The 20,535-nt window shown below is 38.3% G+C and overlaps 1 non-coding gene and 1 pseudogene across 1 annotated transcript; one reads left to right on the top strand and one right to left on the bottom strand.

Annotated features, from left to right (window-relative positions):
* The first annotated feature begins 8,607 nt into the window (after nt 1-8,607).
* LOC114080554 (RAD9, HUS1, RAD1-interacting nuclear orphan protein 1 pseudogene) lies at nt 8,608-12,609 on the top strand (annotated as a pseudogene).
* Nucleotides 12,610-19,860: 7,251 nt separating this feature from the next.
* Nucleotides 19,861-19,942, bottom strand: Trnal-aag (transfer RNA leucine (anticodon AAG)). The gene has a single exon. It is a non-coding gene; the product is annotated as a tRNA-Leu (tRNA).
* Nucleotides 19,943-20,535: the final 593 nt, after the last annotated feature.

A 20,535-nucleotide genomic window follows, 5' to 3' on the forward strand; every position in this document is an offset into this window, starting at 1 on the left:
ACAAAAAATAAATCCTGTTGCTTAAAACCCTAATAGTTCTAATACTGAAGAGTTACCAAAACAAAAATCACCAAGTAAAACTCCATTTTTTAACCTAATTACATTCTAAATGTAAAGAAAATTTTCACTAAAAACATTGAATGTATGAGATCTTTACCTTCACAGAAGTGGAGAATAAACACTTAATTTTAAAAGGGTGATAAGCTTGGTAACAATTGTAACTTGAATATATATTTCTGCTTTTGCTCCCTCTAAAAACTGCACTGATGCTACAGTAAAGGATTTATTTTAGGGTCTTGGGTTGTAGCTCAGTGAACACTTACCTAGCAAGTGTAAGACAGTGGGTTCAATCCTCTGTACCACATAAAAAATAAATAAATAAAGGCATTGTGTCCCTCTACAACTAAAAATACTTTAAAATAAGAATTTCTTTTAAAAAATAAAAACACTTTTATGCACAGGAATAATGATGGAAGAGGTAAGTACAAAATTGGGGAAACTGAAAAGTGGATAAGTAGTAATGTTAATCAAATCCACAAAGCCAAAAATTTTATTGCAAGAGACAAGAACGAGTCTATTTTGCATCATAGAATCCTTAAAAAGTTGGGGCTAGGGTTGTGGCTCAGTGATATAGCACTTTCCTAGCACGGATGAGGCCCTAGGTTCGATCCTCAGCACCACATATTAATGTTTTTTAAAAAAGGTTGATTTTTTTAAAAATCCTTAAAAGGTTCAAGAATGGGTGACACCAGGTAACCCTGAAAGTAAGAATGAAGGGACTAAAATGAGAATTAATTGTGAACTATTTAGGAAGCAAGCTGAGTCCTAGGTCCTCACCCTTTGTTTTTTTTTTCAAGTATATTTTTTCTAGGAAACCCCCCCTTTTTTTTCTAATTATAAGTGTTATACACAGAATACTGGAACCTTATTTTCTGAAAAAGGCAAAACAAAAGATGTGGGCTGTGCAACTGAGGGCAGGAATTAAGTTTTGAAAAAGGAGCATTGGATGAACATGTGCATTCAATAAATGCCCACATCACCAGCCAGCTTTCCACTCCTTGTCCCCCAGAAAGTTGAGGGTCAGGCTTTGGGCAAGATTAGAATAAATTTTCTGTGAGAAATCTAACCAAGGGAATGTATCTCCTAAAAATACATAAGGAGTTTCTCAGCAGGTGACCCAGCCATATAACCTACAGTGAAGATCACCAAGTCCAAATCATGTCATCAGAGCTTCCCATCAGTTTTATAATCTCCCTTATTTAAGGAATAAGTTTATTTTACAAAATGTCCAACCCATGCAAAAATAGAGAAAATAGAAAAATTAACTCCATGTACACAGCTTCAATATTTATTAACTCAGGGTTAATCTTTGTTTATATCTCTTCCCCTGACCCCTGTTCAAGATTATTGTGAAACAGATACCATAAATTGCATTTTATCAAAATATTTATGAGTTATAAGGAGTTTTCTTAAAAAAAAAAAAAAAAAAAAAAACTAACATCACACCTCTAATTCCAACAACCAGGGAGACTTAGACAGGAAGACCACAAGTTTGAGGCTAATCTGGGCAATTTAGTGAGAACTTTATCGCAAAAAAAAAAAAGTTTAAAGTGGAGGCTGGGGATGTATCTCTGGCAGAGCATCATTGGGTTCAATCCAATTCTGCAAAAATAAAAATAAAAAATGAACATTAAAAATGCAGAGTGTGTAGTTCGATGATAGAATGCTTGTGTAGCATGTTCAAGGCCCTGGGTTCAATTCCCAGCACAAAAACAAAACAAAAAAAATGATATAGTTATCATACTTAAAATAACCTATTTTGTCAGTATCATCATTCAGTGTTCAAATATTCTCTAATGTCTCCATTTTTTTTACTTTTTTGAAAATCAATATTCAAGTAAGGTCTATGCATGTATTTAGTCAGTGTGTGTCTTGAGTCTTTTAATACATAAATTTTCCCATAAACTCTTCCTTTTTTCCCTTGCAGTTTATGTAATGACTTAAATTATTTGTGCTAAAGCATTTCCTACAGTTTGGAGTTTAATTATTACACTCCTTTGGTGGCATATAACATGTTCTTATACAGCTATATGTCCTATAAATTAGTAGCTATATCTAGGGGATTTTGTCAAATTCCAGTTAGATTTGATGGGAAGCTCATATGGCATGACGTGGATCTTCACTGTAGGTTATGTGGGTGGGTCACCTGCTGAGAAACTCCTTATGTATCTTTACATTCCCCTGGTTAGATTTCTCACAGAAAATTTGTTCTAGTCTTGCCTAAAGTCCTGATGCTCAACTTTCTGGAGACAAGTGAAGAAAGCAGGCTGATAGTACTTGTAGGGGGTGCCCTGAACAGGAGCTGAGCAGCCCCCTTAGCCTTGAGTAATGGGGGTGTGGAACTGGTATCCAAAGCAGTGCAAGGCAGGTGGGCCTCACCTTCGCTCCACAAGGAAGTGCAGCTCTGGGAGGGGACTTCACCCAATAGAACTGGGCTATGCCCCCATGTTTGCTGTAACACAATTCCTTGCCTTGTTTGGGTGGAATTTTCTATTGAATATCTTTCCCCTAAATAAAAGCAGGGGTTGGGGTGCACTCATTCTCTTGCCTCCCTTGTTCACCTTTCCCTCCAATGTTCTGGATCCCAAAAAAGGTATTTCTATGTTTGGGTAGTCTTTTAGTTGTAAGCCCAATTCACACAGAGTGACCCTGACTCCATTGCCTTCGCAGAGGGGGTGATAGGTACTGGCATTCCATGTGCACATGTTCATATGAAGTAAGACTACTTCATACCCATCAGTACAAGTCTGTAGAGTTTATCTTCTGAGCTCTTATTACATGGCTATAGCAGTCTTCCAAGCTTTCTTGCTTTCTCACTTTCTGATGAAAAGATTTTTCAAGTATATTTTTCTAGCAAACCCCCCCTTTTTTTCTAATTATAAATGTTATACTGAGATGAATGTTACACCAAGACCCTCAAATAACTCTCAGACCACACAGTTTTATGCCAATAAAGCTTTTATTGCTGGCCAGCGGTGGACACTATACTCTCTAAAAGCAAAATGGTCAGAGTGACACACATCCCTTCAGTCTGGCCTCATATTTAAGCCAAAAAACCATAAAAGGGACAATTGGGGGTTTAGCCAATGCAAGCAAGCCAAGTTACAGAAGTGGGAGATTGCAGTCAGGTGGCGTGAAGCTTAGCCAATCAAAATAAGCCTAGTTACCCCAGTTACAGAAACAGGAGCTTGTGCTTAGATAGTTCTATGTTCTTGAGGGTTTCCACAACAAAAGGGAAAACAACTTGCCCCAGTCATGACCTTTCTATTTTGTATGGCTGTTTCACAAAATGGAGTCACTATAGCCAAGACTTCTGTCTCATCACATTCCCCACTGATTTTATGTAGAACAATAAAAACTTATTGTCAATTGTTAGATTCTTGGTTGTCTTCTGTATCCATTATCTGTTCATGTTGGCTATGCAAAAGCATAAGGCAAACAGCCTGAACTCTGTCTTGGACATATCTGCTGATGAAATTTAATATTCAGGGCCCAACCAGGAGAATCAGCAATAAGATGAGGAGGAGGCCAGCTATGGTGCTAATAAGAGTGGTTAGCCATGGCAACCAAGGAAACCAACTTTTATACCAACTTTCCTGTTTAGTACCTAATTCTTCTCTTTCCTGTAATCCTTTCCTCACCTGGACAAGACTGTCTTTAATGACCCCTGAATGATTTGTATAGAAACAGCAGTTTTCTCCAAGGGCCATGTAGAGTCCTCGTTGTTTCAGAAATAGGAGATCTAAACCACATCTGTTTTGTAAGGCTACTTCAGCCAATGAGTTAAGGGATTCTTCTAACCTAGACACTGATTTTTCTAACTATGCTAAGTCTCAGTTTATCTGAGAACTAAGAAGCTTGAAGTTCTGATCCTGTAAAATTAGGGCAGTGGCTCCAATAGTGGTAGACCCAGCAAATCCAGTAGCTACTAGGAAAGGGACAAGTATGGGGGCTGCTCTCTTGTATCTATTTGACATTAGTACTTCAAAATGTTCAAAACCTGCAGTTCTGCTATAGTAATAAACTTGGGGCATAATATGAACAGCTACACAAAACTCTGTTCTAGCATCAAACAAGCTTTGTGGTAAGCAAGGTGTCAATCCTGTCAGACATGAAAACCAAGTTCCTGGGGGCGCTTTAAGGTAGTTCGAGGATACCCCTGTCAGATTGTATACTTCAGAACAGGCGTCCTGATAGGGTGAAGTGTATAAGTCATATGATGGGGTTTTTAAACATGAACCCTTATCTTGTAAGTCCCCTAGGGTGAGTTTGGGGGAGTGACCCCAAGGACAGATGGTATCATCTAGAGTAGTGAGATTTTGTAAATCCTGAATGAAAACTTTGGCTCCTATTTCTACATAATAAGGTGGTTCTGGGTTTAGGCAGAGCCAGCATTCAGAAGTCAAATTGGGAGAAGTAGAGTTCAGGAATAAGAACACTGTGTCTAAGGTATTAAGTAAGGGGTTCTGAGAGACCGGATTGGAACTGTCTGCTATTATTTTATGGGTGTAGCGTAAAGGGGTAAAGGGAGTAGGTTTAAGACTTTGGGGACTCTTTGGAGGTACAGCATGCATGGATTTGGGTAGCTTTAAAATTGGGAGTTTTGAGGTTGGATATAGAGGAGCACTTGGGCTTAATGATTTTAGCTTAAGAGACCTTTCAGTGTACTGTTGTATGGTAAACTCTATCCCGGGGTCAGGTCCTGATTTGTGTATTCTGAGCCCCCATGTCTTACCTTCAGGCCAGGAAGTGGAGTGGGATTTTATTTGAAGGTAAAAGGGAGGACATTTAATAAAATGTGTATCACAATTTGGGGGGGAATTTTCATAGATAATGTGAAGATCTGAGTCTACCTCTGTTTTCCAGGGGGCTATAGTCTCACCCAGTTTCTACAATGGTAGCTGTTAGGTCCTTCACAATTGGCGTTTTGTTCATCTGGACATATATAGAATTGGACTCCCCTTAGGTCTCTACGGAACCAGTGCAAACAAATGTTTTGGACCATATACTTAGTAAAATCACATATATCCAGTTTAAAAGTGGGTAATTGTTGGTTAACTATGGTTACAGACTTAATAAGAGAACCGCTCTGAGTATCCCATAATTCCCATCTGAACTGCTGCGGGGCATGAGGGTTAGGGTTGGCTTTTATCAACTGAAATAGAGAATTTGCAAAGAGAAGATCAAATTTTTTGTAATCTTATCTTTAGCAGATCTAAGGTTTTGTGAACAGTCTGTCTTTCCGGTTGATCACTCTGGTCCTGTAGGGGAGCCGGTTTGATGTGAGTCCAATGAATCCAGGCAGATTTTCCCGCTATTTTGATGGCGGTCGGAGTGGTGAAGAGCACTGTCCACGGGCCTGTTCAGCAAGGTTCTAGCGAAGCATGCGAGTGTCTTTTGATGTAGACCAAGTCCCCTGGCTGTAGAGTATGTTGAGATTTTTGATCATGGGATTGAGACACAGGAGATATGCCCTATCCAAAGACTTGTTTTATGTGATCTTGGATGGGGTACAGGGCCTGTAAAAAACTGAGAAGATGTTCATTCATTAGCAAGTTTCTGAGCAATGTCATCACTTAACATTGGAACCAAGGGGGTGGTTGGCCAAACATCACTTCAAAGGGGGTGATTCCCTCTTTATAAGGGGTGCAGCGCACATGTAAAAGCTCAAAGGGAAGGAGATCTACCCAGTTTTCGCCAGTCTCTGTGATTGGTTTTGTTAAAGTTTCATTTACGGTCCTATTCATTCTTTCTACCTGTCCTGAACTTTGGGTCTATAAGCACAGAGAAGTTTCCAATTTATTTCTAGTGCCTTTGTAACCAATTTGGTGACTTTAGCAGTGAAGGCCAGATCATTATCCAATCCTATAGATAAAGGTACTCCAAATCTGGGAATGATGTCATAAATTAACTTTTTAATGGTAATTTGGACTGTCTCTGACCTGGTTGGGAAAGCCTCGGTCCATCCTGAATAAGTGTTTATGAAAACAAGCAGGTACCTGTATCCATATGGTCCAGGGTTTACCTCAGTAAAGTCCACTTTCCAATGTTCTCCTGGAAAAGATCCTCCGAAGCGGGTACCATTCTGGTTATGTGGGGTTCTTTTGGAATTTACTTGGAGACAGGTGGTGCATCGGGAGATCACCTGATGGACCCAGTGGGACATCTTTGGGAAATAATATCTTTCTTTTAAAACTTCCATAAGTTTCGTTTCCCCCAGGTAGGAACCTCAGTGAAGCTGCCGGATGAGAATATGTCCCAGAATTTCAGGCAAAAAGATTTTTCCATCTGGCAGGATGGACCACCCTTGTGGATTTTGGGTGACCTTTAATAGGCTAAATTGTTCCACATCTGAATCAGAGTAACAAGGCTTGTGTGGTAACTTTCTATCAGGTTTGACGGGGAAAAAGGGTGAGTGGCCCCACAGATATTAAGGCAGCTTCCTTTGCCCTCTGATCAGCGAAATTGTTGCCTTTTACTTCAATGTTGTTGCCTTTTACTAAATGTATTTTTATATTTAGAACCTTTTAATAATTTTTAATCTGTTGATTCCTCTTTCTGTTTATACCTTGAAATAACCCTTATAAATTTCTGAATTTAGATAAATTAATCCATTTTAATAAGATGAAATACTTTGTTATTTATAGTAATCTAATTGAAATGCAGTTGAAACCTCTTGATCTCTTGTATATAGAATTATACCTGTTGGGACTTTTAACTTTTAGTAACCTTGTTTTTGTGATAACACAAAGTAATTTTAAACTCCTTTTTAATTTACCAATTTATGAACATACAAATAGTGTTTAAGTATTTTACCTTATGGAGTTTAAGGAGTTAAGAGTACTTGATATTATATTTAACAGGTAACATTTAAATTTTGTAAACCAATCAGATGTCTCTAACGAACACATCCATGATTAATTTCATACATGTCAGATCTAATTTACTTATTTAAAAAAAATAATAATAACAAGATATCAGACAAGTGCATTGAACAGCATTAGTCATTTTTTTCTGTTGAAGAAAAGTCCTAGAGACAATGGATATTAGACATTTTGTAGACATTAACATTTTATTAACAACTGCTTGACTTCCTAGAAACAAAACTGTACATTAGTAACTTTAAAGGCATTTTTACTTTTATTTATTTATCCAATTTTTAAATTGAACTTTTTAAATCAAATGAGCCAAAAGTATTTGGATCCATTTTTTAAAATTTTCATTGATGACCTCATATGTCAATTTTTGGTACCAAATATATGTAGACATAGCAATACATGTAGACGGATAGTACACCAGTGCACCTACACAAAACAGACAGACAAACAAAAGCCTTGTAGGTTATTTTTTAAAAACCTATTAGATTGAGAGTTAACCCTTGTAAATTGGCCTTAGAACAAAGCAGAGTATAATCAGAAAAACATATTAACCTACTCATGTCAGATCAAAATTGTGAATTTAACAAATATAGAATTTTAAAAGTCTTCCTGGCCTTCTTCCTGAGGTGGTCCTGTTCATCAAAGCTAAAAAGAGTTAAGGGAACATAGATAAATGACTGGGCCTTATTCCTCCCTGAAGGAACTTTCCAAAGAGGCAGCTCCATTGGTCTCCTTGGGAGAGTCCCCCCAGGACTCTAAACTGGTTTTTCTGGTTTCTTGGATAGTGTCCACTAAATTTTAGCCTGACATTGAAAAATCTTTGGACCAATGTTAATAGTTAGGAGTTATTCATGCTTGCAAATACTGAGAGATAAAAGCCAAATTTCCTAGACAAAATTGTGCTTTTTGTTATACAATTTAGAAATAATAATTTTATAAAATACTTTAGTCCTAATCTGCCTTCTATAGGAACTGACATGGTCTACCCTCTTGGCCATCTGGCCCAGTTCCTAAATGAAGGCAATTTCTAGAATGCTTCTTTTACCTTCAGCTTTTACTTTTGACATTTTTTTTTTAGTCCTGTTGGAGCCATTTACATTTTAATGCAAGCTTTAGTGAGCACAGTTAAAACCTTTTTAACCATTTTTTAATATTAGAAACAAACTGACATAGAAATTAACACAAAACACAAAGAGGACAAACAATAACAAACAACAATCAAGACAAGACAAAAACACAAGACAGACAATAAAACACACAACAGGTAAGGCACCAAAGACAAATTCAACTGACATAAAACCAGACTCAAACCAGAGGCCTGAGTAAAAACAAGAATCAGATCAGAGGACCGAGTAAAAAAAACCAGATCAGAGGACTAAGCAATGTCTTGCTAGACATGGATCCGGGGAAATAATTCTGTGTCCAGGTTTCCCTCGAGCCTCTTCAGACGCAGATCTGCACAGATCAGACTTACCTTTTCTGGGGAAACACAGATGACTCTTGGTAGTTTTAGATGGGTGGGGATTGATAGAGGGATGGCCCAGGACTGAGGAATGTCTCTCAGAGACCTTCTCCAAGGCGATCTCTCCACCACTGCACCTCCCTTGGTGGTCCTGAGCAATCTCTGAGATGAGAGAAAAGTAGATCCCACTGGGGGCCTCCAAATGTCATGGGCCAGGTCACTCAGAAAACACACCAAGTCCCAGTTTTGTCCAAATTGAAGAGTCTTTATTCAGCTGGCCAGCTGGCTGTCTCTGCAAGCAACAGCCCCAAGCCTGAGCATTTTAGGATACTTAAAGACAAAAACTACATCTGGATTGATGTAGCTGTAAGCAAGCAGATACAGATTGGATTGGATACAGATACAGCTGGATACAGATACAGCTGGATTGGGCAGTTAGTACGACAATGCAATGGATACATTGGTATTTCCCATGAGAAACTGATGTGACTCCATTTTTGAGAAACCAGCTTCTACCTCAAAGCCTGTCCTAAGGAAGGGGGCATGACCCTTGTCCTGGGAAAAACTCACAGAGCACTCCTAAGCACATACCCACCCTGCTGAGTTGTTTGTCTACAAATAACAGGAAAGATCTGTGGCACCAGGTGTCCCTGACTCAGTTAGGCTAGATGAGGACCCATAGCAACCCCCTAGCAACCACCAATCAGCATGACACAGGGAAAATATCTGGGATGCCAGATGACCCCTCAGTAGTTTATGGTGGTTGATAACATGTTGGGAAACCATGTAGTTTAGCACGTACACCCCTCATGGCTTAAACCAATCAGTTCAAAGGAATCCTCCTCTTGTACTAACCAATCACCCCTACCCAACTTGTTCCCGCCAGTGAATGTGCTAATCAATGTTAAGAGTTGTTGCTTGATTTTCCCGTGGTAGGGAATGATTTGCTGTGTGATATTGTGACACATAGAGTATCCCCCCAAAACCTATAAAATCTCACTGAACAAAGGACCGGGACTCACTCCCTGGGACCGCTGCATCGGGAACGGTTGTGAGTCCAGGCTCGAGCTTGCAATAAAGACTCTTGGGTGATTGCATCGGATTCAGCTCCTGGAAGTCTATTGGGGTCCCACGAATCTGGCATTACACCCACAAGACTTTCCACATTGGCACAGCAGCAAGCAAGCAGAAGGGAAGTGGGTCAAAATGACCCTAGTTGAGTACAAGTTAGTGAATGGTTACCAACATCTAGACAATTAATCTCTGACAAGGTACATTGCCCAAGAAAAATGGAAAGCAAAGGGAATAATTTTACATTGTATAAGAATTACTATTTTGTGTTGCCAAGTATGTTATGCAGGTAACTATTAATGGGTACAGAGGTGGGGCTCTCCCACGGGAGAAGCGTTTCTTACATGATATGGAGTCTCAGGGTAAAATGGAGTCTGTTTGGTCATTGCCCATATAGCCTGGCCCATAACATAAGTGATACGACTTTTCTTAAACAACAACAAAAAGCTATCATCACACATCTAATTCCAGAGACTTAGGAAATGGAGGAAGGAGGATCACAAGGTCAAGATCAGCCTAGGAAAGAAATATAAAATCTGAATGATCTGATTTCAATTATTTAAATAGAATCTATAAAATACATTTCTAGAAAAAAAAACTCCAGGCACAGGTGGTTTCACCAATTAATTCTGCCAAACATGTAAGAAAAAAAAAACCCAACCTTAAACAAACTCATTTATAAAGCCTACCTAAATTGATAACAAACCCCAACAAGGAAATTAAAACAAACTTAAAGTTACAGGCCATAAGTATTAATGAATATAATGAGAAAAATGTTAAAATATTAACAAACAGAATTCAGTAATATATTTTTTTTAAGATGATGTATTTTGAACAAGTCAGTTATTCTAATAACATTCAAAAATCAAGGTAATTTACCACATTAACAAAAGAAAAGAAGGGAAATCATATAAATATTAAAGTATTTTATTATCTATTAACAGTGAAAAAACTCTAGTAGTACATATACACAATGGAAGATTACTCAGCCAATAAAGAAGAATGCAATTATGGCATTTGCAGGTAAATGGATAAACTGGAGACTATCATGTTAAGTGAAATAAGCCAATCCCCCAAAACCAAAGGCCAAATGTTCTGTCTGATATACAGATGCTAACTCACAATGGGGCGGTTTCCACCAGATTGGAGGTAGGGAGTGGGGGGAATGGAGGAGGGATGGGTATGGAAAACAGAGTAGAATAAATCTGATATAATTTTCCTAAGTACATATATGAATACATGACCAGTGTAACTCCACATCATGTACAACCACAAAAATGGGAAGTTATAGTCCATGTACATATGTATGTCAAGATACATTTCTACTGTCATGTATAAGTAAAAAGAATAAATAAAAGAATAAAATTGATTAAAACAGATGAATATTTAAAATATCAGGAATAACTTTAATTATTTGGCACAATTGACTTTGAACCACTTTTGTCTTCTGCCTGTGTGTTAAGGTTTGGATGTGAAGTGTCCCATAAAAGCTCACATGTGAGACAATGGGAGAGGGTTTAGAGGGGAAATGATTAGGTCCTAAAAGCTTTAATCCAATCAGTGAATTTATCACCTGGTGAGATTAGTTGAGTGGTAATTGAAAGCAGGTAGTAGAGTGTGGCTGGGGGAAGTGAGGCATTGGGGGCATGCCTTTGGCAAGTGAACTCTGTCTCTCTCTCTCTCTCTCTCTCTCTCTCTCTCTCTCTCTCTTCCCCCCCACACCCCCTCCCTCCCTCTATCCGCTGCACCCCTCTGCCATGATGTTCTGCCTCACCTCAAGCCCCAGGAATGGGGCCTGCTGTTTATCAATTGAGACCTCTGAAACTGGGAGCCCCCAATAAACCTTTCCTCCTCTACAGTTGTTCTTGTTGGGTCCTTTTATCACAGCCCCGCAAAAGCTGACTAAAACACTGTGTCTGGAAAGAATTCAACAATTTATGCTGTTGATCTCTCGTTTGGTCAGTAGACAACTTACAAGTATTTGCAAATTGGATTTATCTTAATTTAACCTATATGTTTAGAAGAATATGGATGTATAGGCTGTCCCATTCAGACTGAATCCTAAATTAGAAAGCAACGGCCAATACTTTTGTTAAGTATTAGGCAGAGGTTCTAAAAGACTGAATTCTATTTCAAGACTGATCCCAGTTAAACTGTAATTCCAACTATCATGTCGTTCTCAGGCAATGAGTGAAGCTTTTAAACTAACAAATAAATTATGATAAAAATTTTTTTAAAAAGAAATGAAAAAACTTGAAGGCGCTGAAAGGAGCAATGGCCACAGCCTTGCAGGGCAGCTTTTGTTTCTTTTCTACAGGCATGGTTACAAATTGGAGCCTATTCCACAACCCAAAGGCAACCAGCACCATATGGTTAACAACTGCCCTTCATTCACCTATTGATACCTCCCCAAAAAAAAAAAAAAAAAAAAACATTGGGGAACTTCACACAAAGCTCCTCTGTTATTCCACCAACAACCACTGGAGGACCTAAACATCACTATGAGCTCCAAAGAGGCCCATCACCCACACTCAACAGGTACCCAGCAAGCTTACTGTCCACAGCGTCATCACTTCTTGGGTAACACCTCAGTTTGACACAATAGTAGAAAGCTGGTTATCAGCCCACCGGAAACATCATCACCAAAACCAGGCAAGACATTCAAGCAGTAAATCCACCTGCAAGTTTCCATGTCTAATCTTTGAGAAATGACAGTTATCTTCCAGTTCAGAGATATTGGGGATCCCCTTAATAATCAGTGGGGTGTCACAATCAATCAGAAGAAGACATTTCCAGAAAGCTCTTCATTCCAGTGCTCAGTCCACAAAGTTGTGGGGAACTCTCAGCACATGCACTTCAGAGCTCTCCTCATGTGTTCATTTGGTCTAATATCCAGACCCCAGGGTCATCTTCTGTGAAGGAGGACTCCATTTTCCCAGATCAGAGGGAAAACAGCCTTGCAAGCTGTGTCCTTCACACTGGTATTCTTACCAACCTAGAACCTGGACCTATTCTGGTTAAAGACACCCCTGAAGAGAAGTATGGGATAAAAGTCACATGGAGAAGACAAGGCACCTGTTGGTTTACCTTAGGGAAAGAGGGAAGTTGAGGAGAAGCCAGTTCCCTGTGAAAAGCTGACTAGATTTCTCAGACATCATCCTCTCTCATCAGTAGTCTCAAAAATTGCTAATTTTCATAAAGTTGAAAGAATAAAATAGAAATAATATCAACAGGAAAAACAAATGTTTAACTAGAGCCTAGAGTCACAAGGGAATTCAGTTCCCAGATTGGCTTTTAAGATTTTATAAATAATTTAATTTAGTGTCATGACTGTTCACTTCATATTTTTCTTGTATTGTTTAAAATTTTTAAATATCTTGAAGTAACTGTTCAAAATGTATGTAAATAAAGAGGTACAGAAAGTTCTTAGAGAACTTTGCTTCTGTTAGTATTGTGGCAATATTGCCCATCCACAAAAAGTCTCATTTCCTTTAACCACTACTAATTAATCCTTTAATTATCTCATTTAAACTAATTCCACTTTTGTTTTCAGTGCTGGGATTTTTTGTTTGTTTGTTTCCTTCATGCTAGGTCAGCACTCTACCACTGAGCAACTACAACCCCAGTTCAGCCCACATTTTTGAGTACTAACTCTGAGGCTCAGTGGCAGCGTCCTCTTTGACCTAATGGATGGAAAAAATCAAAGCGAACTTGGACTTTTTATGGTTGAGTGCCACCTCTCCAACTTGGACTCATTTGAAAAAGCAAGCCCTGTTTTATTGAATACAATGGGATGAGGGAGTCACAGACTTGTCACTTAGTGTGCTTGTGTTTTGAATTTTTGTTTCCAACTGAAGAACCTTGTAAATATTAAATAGGGTGGGAAAATGTTTTCTTATGTTAAATATTTAAATTGTATATAAATAAATATGGAAAGTTTTCAAAGAAAAAAGCTCTAGAAAAAAACTAGAAATAGAAAAATTTCTCCATTTAATGGCATATGTCTATAAAACATTCGTATAAGATGTCATATCTATTGATAAAGATCTACCAGGACAAAGATGTTCACCACAAGGAACCACCCATGAATTACTTGAGACTCTTCATTCTGTATGAGCCATGGAGATTTAGGTTTTTCCTTGGGAACTATCCCACCTCCCCTGCGCATTTGATTGCCCAAGGCTCATGACCTCTATCTCCGACCTACTAGGAAGACCTTCTTGTAGCTCAGGAGTTGGGCATAACCATTGAGAATTTGACAGCCCACCTCCTGCCTTATTTGGCAAAGAACATTCCATGGAAAACCTTTGATGGTCCCTGATATAAATAAAGCAAGTGTGGGCTCCAATGTGCTCTTTTTTATTGTGGAAGCTTGATCCCTAAGATTGGTTAGCCCTTACTGCCCCACTTTCTAAAATTACTTTCTGTGTCCTGTGTTTTTTTTTCTCCACCCAACCTTTCTCAGCTTTTATTCCACAGCCAGCCCATTCTACCTCTTGGTGGAACTCCATTCCCATCACCCGCACTGGATGTGGAAAGGAGTTCACTATATCTTAAAAAGAAAAAAATATATATTTAAAACTTACAATGATATACAACCACAAAAATTAATATGTCAAAATATACTCTACTATCATATATATCTAAAAAGAACAAATAAAAAAATTTTAAAGATAAAACTTATAATGAGTCAGGTGGGGTGGTACAGACCTATAATCCCAGGTTTGGCTCAAGGTGTTGAGGCAAGAGGATTCGGAGTTCAAAGCCAGCCTCAGCTCAGGCACTAAGCAACTCAGTGAGACCCTTTCTCTAAATAAAACACAAAATAGGTCTGGGAATGTGACTCAGTGGTAGAGTGCCCCTAAATTCAATTCCCGGTAACCATCCCCCCCCCAAAAAATAATAAATATAAAATCTTTTTGCAAATTTTAAAATACATCAATGAAAAATTACAGAATACTGTGGAATAAAACAAAAACCCAAAGTTTTCAGTCAGAAAAAAAAAACTAAAAAAATCAAATACAAAGAAAAAGAAAATAGAGTATAGAATCATAGTAATAAAAAATAGCACTTAAGGACTGGAGGTATAGCTCACTGGTAGAGTACTTGCCTACAACCACCAAAAAAAAAAAGCACTGATGTTAATAGACAATGCCTTTGACATTGTAATAGAAATTATTTTCAACTTAGGTTTGTGAATCTAACTAAATGAATAATAAAGTATGAATAATCAGTAAACATTTTTAATCATGAAAGTTCTCAAAAATTACATCACAATTATATTTTATCATAAAATTCATCCAAATCTAAGCCACCCTAAAACTTAAAGTCTCAAATAATTAATGAATAACAAAACACAAATTCAGAAATAAATTTACAAAAGATGAAGCTCCTGATAGATCTAGTCCACACAGGTTCTAGAACTAGACAAAGAAAGAATGCTTCCTGTGGTTTATATAAACTTTACAGTAGACCTTAAGAAGGAGGCAAAGGTAAGTCCCTGATTCTAGATATTCAGGAACCAGTCTAGACCTCAGCATGATGGAGAATTTGGGGGGAAAGTTCTCCAGAGAAAAATCACAATAACTTATATACCTGACCATTTAGAAAGGAGCATTTAGGAATTTCACAGTTCTTTTGGAGAATTAGGGAGTAATATGTAATAGTGAAATAAAACTAATAAGATGAAATATAAGGCAATTAATGAGTCAAACGTAATCCAATTTGTTATATATATGAATACATATACATATATATGAATACATATAGTATTTGTTTTAGTCTGAAAAAAATACATTGTATTGAAAGTGTGGAATATGGAAACCAGTTGCTAGTAGTACCAGAAGACAATTCTCAAATTCCAAAATAGGAAAAAAAAAAGTGTCTAGAAACATAAACAAAGAAATAGCAATAGAAATATTGTCTGGGTTGATGGCAAGCATCTCATTGGGGGGTTCTTTTTCCTGCTCAGGGGAATCTAAGCCACCCTAAAACTTAAAGTCTCAAATAATCAGTGAATAACCAAACACAAATATTCAGAAATAAATTTACAAAAGGTGAAGCCCCTGATAGATCTAGTCCACATGGGCTCTGGAACTAAACAAAGAAAGAATGGCTCCTGTGGTTTATTTAAGGGGATACATCTAAGGCAGGGATAAGGTTTCAAGGGCAGGGTCTTGGTTAATAAAATCTTGCAGTAAGCAGGTTGATTGACATCTTGGAAGGTCATACCTATCTCACGTGCTCTGTGGGCCACAGCAGAGTGGGATAGAGATTCACATTGTCCCTGAGCAATTAACCAGAGAAAATATTCGCTGGTCATCCCCAGACACCAGATGTCTCTATCCACTAGGCTTCCATGCACGGTGACCCACATGCAACCTATGGACGGTCCCTAACAAAATATATTATTTTAGCTGAGGTCTACTGTGTGCTCGAAGCACCTACATCTATCCTTTCAAAGCATTGCAATTCTTAAATTTGAATGGCAACATACACATGTGATAATAATCTAAATATCAGAGTAAAATGTAAACAGTACTCTTTGTCTCCTTTTCTCTACCTATTGACATGTAACTATCAAGAACTATGGACAATCTGATATTTTACTATACTTATTTCAAAATAGACAACCACTGTTTCATGGTTTCTGGTAAAACACAAAAGATTCCTGAGTCAGAGACCCAGCAATGATAGGATCAAGATTTATCAGCCTTCTAACAGATTCCTTAAGAAGCAGTTCCCACAGAGTTATTCAGATGGGCCCATATAGGTGTCTGCATGCAGAATAAATAGCAGTCCAAGAGAGAAACTCTGAGGTTAAGGAACTGAGTGAGCATGCCTAGTTTTCCCTTCAGATGAGATGCTATCTCTGTTTTCCAAGGTTGTTCTTTAAAAATTTCCTTGAAATATAGTTCCAAAAAATGGTAGTTAATCAATCTGTGGTATATTGTCTCCAGTTCCTGACCCCAAGCTATCTTCCATCCTCTCAATGCAATGTATTTTTTATACTAAAACATATACTATACTATATGTGTGTGTATGTGTGTATGTATATTGGATTATGTTGGATTCATTAATTGCCTTGCATTTCATCTTATTAGTTTTATATCACTATTGCATATTACTCTCTAATTCTCCAAAAGAACTGTGAAATTCCTAAATGCTCCTTTCTAAATCGTCAAGTGTGTAAATTATTGTGATTTTTCTTTGGAGAACTCTCCCCTAGAATTCTCCATCATGCTGAATTTCCAAAGTGATAGGAGCCTCTTTTGTTCTAATGAGATGATGCTCAGTGGACCTCTAGATAACGTCAAGGGCTGATTACCAGAAAGACCAAATCTTGGTTAGAAGTATGGAACTCTCTCTCCTAATGCTCATCTCCGCAGGGAGTAAGAGGAACTAAACTTAATAGTCCATCAATGGCTATAGTGATGAAGCCTTCATAATCACTAAATGACAGGGTTCAAAGAGTTTCCAGGTTGATGAAGGAATTGAGGTTCTGGGAAAACGCCTCACTCAGAGAGGGCATGGAATCTCTTGGGTATCTACTTTACACACACTTTGGCATCTCTTCCTCTTGGCTTTTCCTGAGTTGAATCCATTATAATAGACTGATAAATAAAATAAAAAGTGTGTTCCTGAGTTATGAAGTCTGTCCCAGCAAGTTATCAAACCTAAGGAGGGAGTCATGGGTAACCCCAATTTATAACCAGTTAATCAGAAGTACAAGATAACTGAGACTTAACCACTGGTGTCTGAAGTAGAGGACAGCCTTTAACCTGTAGGGCCTGTACTAACTCCCAGGAGTGTCAGAATTGAATTGAATTGTTGAATACCCACTTGGTGTGTATGGAGAATCAGAAAATTGGTTGTTGATGAGTAAAAACAGTAGAGACTCATTCATAGTACATGCAGAAACAGAGAGACCCCTGAAAATTGTCTCTCAACAGTAATCACTGGGAATCATTTGGTGATTAACCTTCCATCTATTATTGATAACTACAATGTCAATAATAGATAGAAGGTTATTATTATTAAAATAGGGTAGGCATTGATAACAGCAAGCACAACATAACAATCTCAATATTAGTAAACCCCACCCATGAATAATTGTTTGAGCTAAGTAAAGTTGAGTAACCAAGAAGTTAGCCAATCCAATAAGTCTAAACCTCCATCATCACCTTATCAATGATATCATTAAAGGCATTATTCTCTAACCTCTTCATTCTCTTAAATGTGGAACATCACTCAAAGCCTACACATAGAAAGCTATCTCTTTTTTAAAGTACAGATTACACCGTATTTGGACAAGAAATTATCTAATTCTTGCGAACCCCATGAAAACCCTGCAAAACTCTAAATCCCATAAAGACAGGGTCCCTCTGTGCTGTTCCCTTCCTCTCTTTATCCTACCTAATTGTAAATCTGGAACTGATAGAGGGAGAGGACAAGATCAGGGAAGGCTTCCAACATGAAACAATTTCCAAGCTAAGCCCTGGAGAATGAGGACTCACGATGTATGCAGAGAAACTCCTCAGAGCAGAGGACATACTCAGAAGTCACACGAGCAGAGTTGCCTGGTGTAAAGAATAATAATAAAGAGGAGACAGAGACACAGACAAGGTGTAGAAACAGGGAAGGTGGCAGAGTGCCTCTTTGTCCAAGCGGCCATGTTTATTTATACCAATAGGTTACATTAGGTCATTAGTACCATAACCATATTATTGTTTAGAGTATCAGCAATGTTGCTTATACTGCATTTACATTTTACAGTTACAATATATAATGTTAGGAGATTTGTGCAGTTCTCAAGAAGGGCCACTGTCCAAAGTTACTGTTAGGCGAGCAGCTCCAGGAGCTCTGGGGCTTTGTTAATCATTGTAGTTATCAAACAAGCAAGTTCCTTTATTCCCAGGAGTTATGTGCCTAAGATTAAGGTCGAAACTGATAAGACTCTAGCATGGAGGGCATTACCATAGCAACTGGGCATCCTATGCCTTTACACAGAAATTATAGCACCTAGCATGCCACAGCAATGAAGTTATCAGGGACCCCAATCCCAAACACAAAGCCCCTTTTTTAAGCCCTTTCAATGAATAATATTTGTTTGGTTCTTAATGCTGGTGGAAGCAAAAAATAGGGTAGGCATTGACAACAGCAAGCACAACATAACAATCTCAGTATTAGTAAACATCCACCTATGAATAATTGTTTGACCTAAGCTGGGTAACCATGAAGTTAGCCAATCCAATAAATCTAAACCTCCATCATCTTGTCGGACCTTATCAATGACATCATTAAAGTAATCTAACTCCTTAAAATAGAATTATTGTTATCACCTAAGTTAAAGCAACACATTATTAAACTCCTGAACATTCTTTATGATATAATAATAGCAAATAATGAATTGTAGCCCAATGGTCAAGTATAGTTTGACAATGTTGTTTTGGTTCTTCATGAAGCATATTAATTGCCATAGAGGTATGATTAATATTATGTACCATAGCAGAGTTCAGTTTTATAATGGTTCTGTAAGCCCCAACAGCTAGTCCAGGTATAGCCACTAAGGAAAATGTAAAAGCGTCAAATTTTGCCTTAGAGAGAAGGCTCACTGAATCATCACAGTTTTTATCAAGAGGAATAGCCCTTTTATGAATACATTTTGCAGGATGGTGGCTTATTAAATCTTGTAGGAATGGTAAGAATACAGTTACCCTGTTAAGACAACAATGGGTAGCATGAGACATTTTTGTAAGTATATAACAATTTCAGTGAAGCAAACCCCCCAGATATTATAATGGGTTTTAGAAGTTAAGGAGTTTGTACTGAATTTCCATAGCTGGGGTATAACAATAGAACAACATTATTTTTAAGACCAAAGTGTTTACAGTTTTGTGTGAGTTTAACAATCAAAGCAGTAACTAAGTTTTCTGGAGTACATTTTAACCCTATTTGAGCCAACAGCTATTGGTGATATTGTGAATGATTTTGTATCTCCCCAAGTCACTGGAAGTCTAGTAGCTTGGAATCCTCTTTCAATGTATCTTCTCTTTCTAGAAGAGTGATCATTGTCCTTTTTTTTTGGGGGGGGGGGTGGGGTGGGGGGGGGTGGGGGGGGGTGGGATTCTCCTAATCCACAATCAAATGAAACTTGGGGATCAGGTTGTGAAGTACCTGATGTTCATTCATAATTGATAGGTCTCATGCATCTAGATATACATTCCATAGTCACTCATTAATTATATGCCACAGCACCTAAATCACATTGGCTCCTCAGAAACGGAAGAAGATGGTTCTGTGGACATCATGAGTGGCCCCTGCATAACCCGGCGGCAAAGACCGTTTTGTTTACCCATGCCTTTAATGAACAGGAAAGAGAAAAAGCCTTGGCAGCGGTGGGATTCGAACCCACGCCCCCGAAGAGACTGGAGCCTTAATCCAGCGCCTTAGACCGCTCGGCCACGCTACCACTGGTGCACGTGTTCTCTTTCTAATTTTCCCATTACAAAATTAGGTCTTTTCTCTGTGCCCCTTTCTTAGGTGTTGCTTCCAATATCAACAGAGAAACTGTCTGGCCTTCAGCCACCTACCTGCCCGACCAGCTTTGCTTCTACACAGCTGAGAGTAGTGCAAGAGGAAACCAGCGGATCCAAGATGCCCACGCCTTTGTCACCAACATAAGCATCCAAGAAACACTATGGGTTGCTTGTAGCAATGAAAGGTGACGTCGGACGAGAACTTAGACTCTGCAGAGGCCTGTAGTGAACTGTTTTTGTGAGTCTGTGTTTGTGTAATGCATGAGTATATATGAGAACGCTAAGAAATAAAGGGGAACACTGAAGGCAAAGATCTAGTGGCGCGTGGTCTCCACTTAAATACCCCAAGGCAAAAGGCCTAGGGTGGTTCTTTTGGAAATGCTAAGAGGTTGCCGCTATAAAGCAATACTTCGACAAAGTCGACCCTGTGTTTCTCTTCTTAATGTAGATGGCATGGGTGACTCTCAACCCAAAAGTTTTGACTCTGTCAAGGAAGTTCTAAAATAAAACACATTATGCGAATTAT

Source organism: Marmota flaviventris, chromosome 6 (genome assembly GCF_047511675.1).
Source record: "Marmota flaviventris isolate mMarFla1 chromosome 6, mMarFla1.hap1, whole genome shotgun sequence".
Taxonomy (NCBI): Eukaryota; Metazoa; Chordata; class Mammalia; order Rodentia; family Sciuridae; genus Marmota; species Marmota flaviventris.